At 46.4% G+C, this 10,000-nt stretch overlaps 1 pseudogene; it reads right to left on the minus strand.

Moving 5' to 3' along the window:
• The window catches only part of LOC121845080, a 24,550-nt pseudogene that overhangs the window by 10,043 nt on the left and 4,507 nt on the right, over positions 1-10,000 (minus strand).

The following is a 10,000-nucleotide window of genomic DNA, read 5'->3' on the forward strand; positions in this document are numbered from 1 at the left end:
AGATAACAGCACCAGATTACCAAGGCCCAGTGTAGACGTCAGAGACAACAGCACCAGAATACCAAGGCCCAGTGAAGACCCCAGAGATAACAGCACCAGATTACCAAGGCCCAGTGTAGACCTCAGAGATAACAGCACCAGATTACCAAGGCCCAGTGTAGACCCCAGAGACAACAGCACCAGAATACCAAGGCCCAGTGTAGACCCCAGAGATAACAGCACCAGATTACCAAGGCCCAGTGTAGACCCCAGAGACAACAGCACCAGAATACCAAGGCTTAGTGTAGACCCCAGAGATAACAGCACCAGATTACCAAGGCCCAGTGTAGACCCCAGAGATAACAGCACCAGATTACCAAGGCCCAGTGAAGACCCCAGAGATAACAGCACCAGATTACCAAGGCCCAGTGAAGACCCCAGAGATAACACATGTAAGAATATAGCAACAGAAGTTAGGTATTTATATGTGTAAAAAGGTTTGGTTCAGTCTTACCTCTGGACCTCCAGCCAGAACAGAAGGTTTGGTTCAGTCTTACCTCATACCTCTGGACCTCCAGCCAGAACAGAAGGTTTGGTTCAGTCTTACCTCATACCTCTGGACCTACACCCAGAACAGAAGGTTTGGTTCAGTCTTACCTCTGGACCTACAGCCAGAACAGAAGGATTGGTTCAGTCTTACCTCATACCTCTGGACCTACAGCCAGAACAGAAGGTTTGGTTCAGTCTTACCTCTGGACCTCCAGCCAGAACAGAAGGTTTGGTTCAGTCTTACCTCATACCTCTGGACCTCCAGCCAGAACAGAAGGATTGGTTCAGTCTTACCTCATACCTCTGGACCTACAGCCAGAACAGAAGGTTTGGTTCAGTCTTACCTCTGGACCTACAGCCAGAACAGAAGGATTGGTTCAGTCTTACCTCATACCTCTGGACCTCCAGCCAGAACAGAAGGTTTGGTTCAGTCTTACCTTATACCTCGGGACCTCCAGCCAGAACAGAAAGTTTGGTTCAGTCTTACCTCATACCTCTGGACCTACAGCCAGAACAGAAGGTTTGGTTCAGTCTTACCTCTGGACCTACAGCCAGAACAGAAGGATTGGTTCAGTCTTACCTCATACCTCTGGACCTACAGCCAGAACAGAAGGTTTGGTTCAGTCTTACCTCTGGACCTCCAGCCAGAACAGAAGGTTTGGTTCAGTCTTACCTCATACCTCTGGACCTCCAGCCAGAACAGAAGGTTTGGTTCAGTCTTACCTCATACCTCTGGACCTACAGCCAGAACAGAAGGTTTGGTTCAGTCTTACCTCTGGACCTACAGCCAGAACAGAAGGATTGGTTCAGTCTTACCTCATACCTCTGGACCTACAGCCAGAACAGAAGGTTTGGTTCAGTCTTACCTCTGGACCTCCAGCCAGAACAGAAGGTTTGGTTCAGTCTTACCTCATACCTCTGGACCTCCAGCCAGAACAGAAGGATTGGTTCAGTCTTACCTCATACCTCTGGACCTACAGCCAGAACAGAAGGTTTGGTTCAGTCTTACCTCTGGACCTACAGCCAGAACAGAAGGATTGGTTCAGTCTTACCTCATACCTCTGGACCTCCAGCCAGAACAGAAGGTTTGGTTCAGTCTTACCTTATACCTCGGGACCTCCAGCCAGAACAGAAGGTTTGGTTCAGTCTTATACCTCGGGACCTCCAGCCAGAACAGAAGGATTGGTTCAGTCTTACCTCTGGACCTACAGCCAGAACAGAAGGATTGGTTCAGTCTTACCTCTGGACCTACAGCCAGAACAGAAGGTTTGGTTCAGTCTTACCTCTGGACCTACAGCCAGAACAGAAGGATTGGTTCAGTCTTACCTCTGGACCTACAGCCAGAACAGAAGGTTTGGTTCAGTCTTACCTCTGGACCTACAGCCAGAACAGAAGGATTGGTTCAGTCTTACCTTATACCTCTGGACCTCCAGACAGAACAGAAGGTTTGGTTCAGTCTTACCTCTGGACCTCCAGCCAGAACAGAAGGTTTGGTTCAGTCTTACCTCTGGACCTACAGCCAGAACAGAAGGTTTGGTTCAGTCTTACCTTATACCTCTGGACCTCCAGCCAGAACAGAAGGTTTGGTTCAGTCTTACCTTATACCTCTGGACCTCCAGCCAGAACAGAAGGATTGGTTCAGTCTTACCTTATACCTCTGGACCTCCAGCCAGAACAGGATGTCATTCTCCAGGAAGTCTCCCTTCAGAGAGACGAAGCGACCGAACTGATGACACGTGACGGGGTTGAGCAGGGCCCTCCGGAGAGCCAGGATCTCCCCTGCAGAGGTCATCCACGTCCCCTTGACCTGCTGCAGGAGAGGAGCGGTTAAACACGCAGGAACATACAGCCGGGAGGCTTTAAGGTGAGGAACAACTCAGAGAGGAACAACATTGGTCAGAGAAGTCTACAGATATGATGTTCAAGATCCATGGATGGGCAACATTTTAGAAAACTAGAATAAATTATAATGGACCTATATATTTGCCAAAATAGATTTTGACAAACAAAATTGGTTTCCATGGTTTCCGATGTGGACCTCGAAACAAAAAAAAAGTTTCCCCAGCGTTGCTCTATGACGTTAAAAAGATTAACGTCATATTATTAACGTCATAAGATTAACGACAGAGGACCAGAGATCACCTTCCACACCTCTCTCTTGTTCCTGTGTCGCTGGTAGACCTGGTCGGACACTCCGTCTTCACCCCGAGGCTGAAAGAGCAGCAGTCAGAAACACAGTACGGCTGGACAGAGACTTCAGCAAGGCATATCTCTCTCTCTCTCGTAATGTACAGAGGTTTCACATGGCAGAGCTGATGCCTCTACAGTACCTAGCCTGGCTTAGGGCCGTAGCTATACTGTACACATAGCATTCAACAGTTAGAAGGCCATATAACATATAGATATGTATCTTGATATCTGGAAGCCAGTTCCCCTCTAATCAGGGACTGATTTAGACCAGGAAGCCAGTTCCCCTCTAATCAGGGACTGATTTAGACCTAGAAGCCAGTTCCCCTCTAATCAGGGACTGATTTAGACCAGGAAGCCAGTTCCCCTCTAATCAGGGACTGATTTAGACCAGGAAGCCAGTTCCCCTCTAATCAGGGACTGATTTAGACCTAGAAGCCAGTTCCCCTCTAATCAGGGACTGATTTAGACCAGGAAGCCAGTTCCCCTCTAATCAGGGACTGATTTAGACCAGGAAGCCAGTTCCCCTCTAATCAGGGACTGATTTAGACCTAGAAGCCAGTTCCCCTCTAATCAAGGACTGATTTAGACCTAGTTGCCAGTCCCCCTCTAATCAGGGACTGATTTAGACCAGGAAGCCAGTTCCCCTCTAATCAGGGACTGATTTAGACTAGGAAGCCAGTTGATCGGTCAGTAGTCCGGACCTCGTAGGGTCAGGTTGTAATCCCCCTGATACAAGCAGATGGAGAGCTGGCTAGATGAGACCCTGGACTCCTACCCTGACTCTCTGCTGCTGTCTCTCATTGAACTCCGGCGTCGTCAGGAAGACAGGCAGCCATCTTGTTTCTATGTGGTTCCTGATGATGCTCAGAATTTCCACCAGGACAGGAGCACACAGACGGTCATGGAGCAGTCTCCCCAGCCACCAGCCAGACGCATCACCTAGAGGAGAAACACACACACACACACACGGTCATGAAGCAGTCTCCCCAGCCACCAGCCAGACGCATCACCTAGAAGAGAAACACACACACACACACAACCACACACACACACACACACACACACACGCACAGACGGTCTTGAAGAGAAGGACACACACACAGACAGACACGCATGAAAACACACAGGCACGCACACACACACACACAGACAAAAGCACACAAAAACACACAGGCGCACACACACACAGACACGCACGAAAACACACAGGCGCGCACACACACACAGACAAACGCACACAAAAACACACAGGCGCACACACACACACACACAGACACGCACAAAAACACAGGCGCACACACACAGACAGACATGCACAAAAACACACAGACAAACACACAGACACACACACACAGACAGACACAAAAGCACACACACCATCACAGAAGAGACTGTGACATTACCTCCTCCTTGTTGTCTGGTGGCAGGACTGTCAGGCCCAAAGAAGTATTTCCTATTGAGGTATTTGTCCTTAATGAGTCTGGACTTGTCCTCTCTCTGGGCCTTGTCTTTATGGGGGATTCTCCTGTAATTCTCTATGTCCTGCCAGCAAGCCAGGTGTATACTGTAGACACACACACACACAAGTCAGAACTATACACATCAATGACAACTGAGCTATAGATCATTAGTATCATTGAGGTAGAGATCATTAGGATCATTGAGGTAGAGATCATTGGGATCATTGAGGTAGAGATCATTGGGATCATTGAGCTATAGATCATCAGGATCATTGAGGAAGAGATCATTGAGGTAGAGATCATTGAAGTATAGATCATTGGGATTATTGAGGTATAAATCATTGAGGTATAGATCATTGAGATAGAGATATTAGGATCATTGAGGTAGAGATCATTGAAGTAGAGATCATTAGGATCATTGAGGTATAGGTCATTAGGATCATTGAGGTAGAGATCATTGAGGTAGAGATCATTGAGGTAAAGCTCATTAGGATCATCGAGGTATAGATCATTGAGGTAGAGATCAGTGAGGTATAGATCATTGAGGTAGAGATCAGTGAGGTAGAGATCATTGAGGCACAGATCATTGAGGTATAGATCATTAGGATCCTTAAGGTATAGATCATTGAGGTAGAGATCATTAGGATCATTGAGGTAGAGATCATTGAGGTATACACCATTGAGGTATAAAGCTCATTGGGGTCATTGAGGTAGAGATCATTAGGATCATTGAGGTATAGATAATTGAGGTAGAGATCATTGAGGTAGAGATCATTGAGGTAGAGATATTAGGATCATTGAGGTAGAGATCATTGAGGTAGAGATATTAGGATCATTGAGGTAGAGATCATTAGGATCATTGAGGTAGAGATCATTGAGGTATACACCATTGAGGTATAAAGCTCATTGGGATCATTGAGGTAGAGATCATTAGGATCATTGAGGTATAGATAATTGAGGTATAGATCATTGAGGTATAGATCATTGAGGTAGAGATATTAGGATCATTGAGGTAGAGATCATTGAGGTAGAGATATTAGGATCATTGAGGTATAGATCATTGAGGTAGAGATATTAGGATCATTGAGGTATAGATCATTGAGGTATAAAGCTCATTGGGATCATTGAGGTAGAGATCATTAGGATCATTAAGGTAGAGATCATTAGGATCATTGAGGTATAGATCATTGAGGTATAGATCATTGAGGTAGAGATATTAGGATCATTGAGGTAGAGATCATTGAGGTAGAGATCATTGAGGTAGAGATCATTGAGGTATAGATAATTGAGGTATAGATAATTGAGGTAGAGATCATTGAGGTATAGATCATTAGGATCATTTCGTTTTTTACTGACATGACCAGGAATAATGATTTGATCCCTATAGATAAACACGACACTTGTTTGATAGAAGGTGTGTTTATGACAGAAAGGTCACGTCTACAGCATGGTTTTGTGGTCACCTGGCCACACATAGCGTATGTCATGTAAAATAAGCCTGCTGTATCTACAGCTAGAGTTTCACCTGGCGGTGTTGTCCTGTAGGAAGGATGTGAAGTGTTGTAGCTCCGTGCGGTGTCCTAGCAGAGAGCCCAACCTGTACCCTCTGTACCTCTCTGGGACGGCAGACCACATAGCTGGAGACCTTGCGACCTCTAGTGGTGGAGGACGGGGCCTGCAGGCCTGGGCCACAGCATGCTGAGAGAGGGAGAGAGAGAATCTCAAATTGTACTAAACCCTCCTCACTTCCTTCTGAAGGTTGCGAGGAATCAAGGAAATACAACTGAGAATCCCCCAAATCCTTACTAGAGATCTCAGCCTATATGTGAAAAACTTAATCTATGCTTAATCTATGATCAGTTTTGTCTTTCAGATCAGCACTTCAGGGGGGACTTGATCCTCGATCACCACTTCAGGGGGACAGGGGGGACTTGATCCTAGATCAACACTTCAGGGGACAGGGGGACTTGATCCTCGATCACCACTTCAGGGGGACTTGATCCTAGATCAGCACTTCAGGGGGACTTGATCCTAGATCAACACTTCAGGGGGACTTGATCCTAGATCAACACTTCAGGGGGACAGGGGGACTTGATCCTAGATCAGGGGGACAGGGGGACTTGATCCTAGATCAACACTTCAGGGGATTTGATCCTAGATCACCACTTTAGGGGGACAGGGGGACTTGATCCTAGATCACCACTTCAGGGGACAGGGGGACTTGATCCTAGATCAGGGGGACAGGGGGACTTGATCCTAGATCAGCACTTCAGGGGGACTTGATCCTAGATCAGCACTTCAGGGGACAGGGAGACTTGATCCTAGATCAGGGGACTTGATCCTAGATCAGCACTTCAGGGGGACTTGATCCTAGATCAGCACTTCAGGGGGACTTGATCCTAGATCAGCACTTCAGGGGGACTTGATCCTAGATCAACACTTCAGGAGGGACTTGATCCTAGATCAGCACTTCAGGAGGGACTTGATCCTAGATCAGCACTTCAGGGGGACTTGATCCTAGATCAACACTTCACGGGGACATGATCCTAGATCAGCACTCCAGGGGGACTTGATCCTAGATCAGCACTTCAGGGGACAGGGGGACTTGATCCTAGATCACCACTTCAGGGGGACTTGATCCTAGATCACCACTTCAGGGGGACTTGATCCTAGATCACCACTTCGGGGGGACTTGATCCTAGATCACCACTTCGGGGGGACTTGATCCTAGATCACCACTTCAGGGGGACTTGATCCTAGATCACCACTTCAGGGGGACTTGATCCTAGATCACCACTTCAGGGGGACTTGATCCTAGATCACCACTTCAGGGGGACTTGATCCTAGATCACCACTTCAGGGGGACTTGATCCTAGATCACCACTTCAGGGGGACTTGATCCTAGATCACCACTTCAGGGGGACTTGATCCTAGATCACCACTTCAGGGGGACTTGATCCTAGATCACCACTTCAGGGGGTACTTGATCCTAGATCACCACTTCAGGGGGTACTTGATCCTAGATCACCACTTCAGGGGGACTTGATCCTAGATCACCACTTCAGGGGGACTTGATCCTAGATCACCACTTCAGGGGGACTTGATCCTAGATCACCACTTCAGGGGGACTTGATCCTAGATCACCACTTCAGGGGGACTTGATCCTAGATCACCACTTCAGGGGGACTTGATCCTAGATCACCACTTCAGGGGGACTTGATCCTAGATCACCACTTCAGGGGGGACTTGATCCTAGATCACCACTTCAGGGGGGACTTGATCCTAGATCACCACTTCAGGGGGGACTTGATCCTAGATCACCACTCACTACTCAGACTGTTCCATAGATCACCACTCACTACTCAGACTGTTCCATAGATCACCACTCACTACTCAGACTGTTCCATAGATCACCACTTACTACTCAGACTGTTCCATAGATCACCACTTACTACTCAGACTGTTCCATAGATCACCACTCACTACTCAGACTGTTCCATAGATCACTACTCAGACTGTTCCATAGATCATGCATTGGAGTGTTGAACTTCAATCGTGCTCACCTGTTCCAGTCTGTGTACAGCCTCCTCGTACAGCGTCTTCAGTTCTCCGTACGGCTCTGACTCCACCTGGCGAGTCTCCTCCCGTACAGCCACCTGAGATAACGCGCAGTAACAATGAATCCACAACATCAAATATCCAGACCAAAACTATAGCGTGTTTTTAAAAAAAAACTTTAAAGATAAGGGCTCACACCTTCTGGAAGGTGTCTGTGTCCCTGGTGGTGAGCAGCGTCCAGGGCTCCAGGAGGAGGGTCAGAGTGTGTTCCTCCACCCAGTCAAACAGCTCCTCAAACGGGGGAGTGAGACAGGTGTACACCCTCTCTCTGCTCTCCTCCTCCACCTCAATGCTACTACGGGCAGCACTGCACACGTAGGTTGAATACAGCAACTGGAGGGGTTAGAATGAGAACGGTAACTAATGGGTCAGACGGTCATCTTCATCATCACCATCATCATCATCACCACTATCATCACCATCATCACAACTGGGGGGGTTAGAATGAGAACCGTAACTAATGGGTCAGACGGTCATCTTCATCATCATCATCACAACTGGAGGGGTTAGAATGAGAACCGTAACTAATGGGTCAGACGGTCATCTTCATCATCACCATCATCACAACTGGAGGGGTTAGAATGAGAACCGTAACTAATGGGTCAGACGGTCATCATCATCATCACCACTATCATCACAACTGGGGGGGTTAGAATGAGAACCGTAACTAATGGGTCAGACGGTCATCTTCATCATCATCACTATCATCATCATCACAACTGGGGGGGTTAGAATGAGAACCGTAACTAATGGGTCAGACGGTCATCTTCATCATCATCACTATCACCATCATCACAACTGGAGGGGTTAGAATGAGAACCGTAACTAATGGGTCAGACGGTCATCATCATCATCACCACTATCATCACAACTGGGGGGGTTAGAATGAGAACCGTAACTAATGGGTCAGACGGTCATCTTCATCATCATCATCATCATCATCACTATCATCATCATCACAACTGGGGGTTAGAATGAGAACCGTAACTAATGGGTCAGACGGTCATCTTCATCATCATCACAACTGGAGGGGTTAGAATGAGAACGGTAACTAATGGGTCAGACGGTCATCTTCATCATCACCATCATCATCATCACCACTATCATCACCATCATCACAACTGGGGGGGTTAGAATGAGAACCGTAACTAATGGGTCAGACGGTCATCTTCATCATCATCACTACTATCATCATCATCACTATCATCATCATCACTATCATCACCATCATCACAACTGGAGGGGTTAGAATGAGAACCGTAACTAATGGGTCAGACGGTCATCTTCATCATCATCATCACCATCATCACAACTCGAGGGGTTAGAATGAGAACCGTAACTAATGGGTCAGACGGTCATCTTCATCATCATCATCACCATCATCATCATCATCATCACTATCATCATCATCATCACTATCATCATCATCATCATCACCACCATCATCATCACCATCATCATCATCACCATTATCATCATCATCATCACTATCATCGTCATCTTCATCACTATCATCATCACTACCATCACTATCATCATCATCATCATCATCATCACCATCATCATCATCCCTATCATCATCACTATCATCTTCATCATCATCACTATCATCTTCATCATCATCACTATCATCACTATCATCTTCATCATCATCACTATCATCACCATCATCATCACTACCATCATCATCATCATCACCATCGTCATCATCATCATCATCATCACTATCATCATCATCATCATCATCATCATCACTATCATCATCATCATCATCATCATCATCACCATCATCATGATAGGCACTTCATCATCACTATCATCATCACTGTCATCATCACCTATCATCATCATCACCACTCATCACTATCGTCATCATCATCATCACTATCATCATCATCACTATCATCACCATCACTATCATCATCATAATCACTATCATCACCATCATCATCATGATAGTCACTCCATCATCACTATCATCATCACTATCATCATCATCACTGTCATCATCATCACCTATCATCATCATCACCTATCATCATCATCACTATCATCATCATCACTATCACCATCACTCATCACTATCGTCATCATCACCAGCACTATCATCATCACTATCATCTTCATCACTATCATCATCATCATCACATTAAATGTCTTTAATGTAGGGCTCATTAAATGTGGTTAATGTAGGGCTCATTAAA

Source organism: Oncorhynchus tshawytscha, unplaced genomic scaffold (assembly GCF_018296145.1).
Source record: "Oncorhynchus tshawytscha isolate Ot180627B unplaced genomic scaffold, Otsh_v2.0 Un_contig_8019_pilon_pilon, whole genome shotgun sequence".
In the NCBI taxonomy this organism is placed as follows: Eukaryota; Metazoa; Chordata; class Actinopteri; order Salmoniformes; family Salmonidae; genus Oncorhynchus; species Oncorhynchus tshawytscha.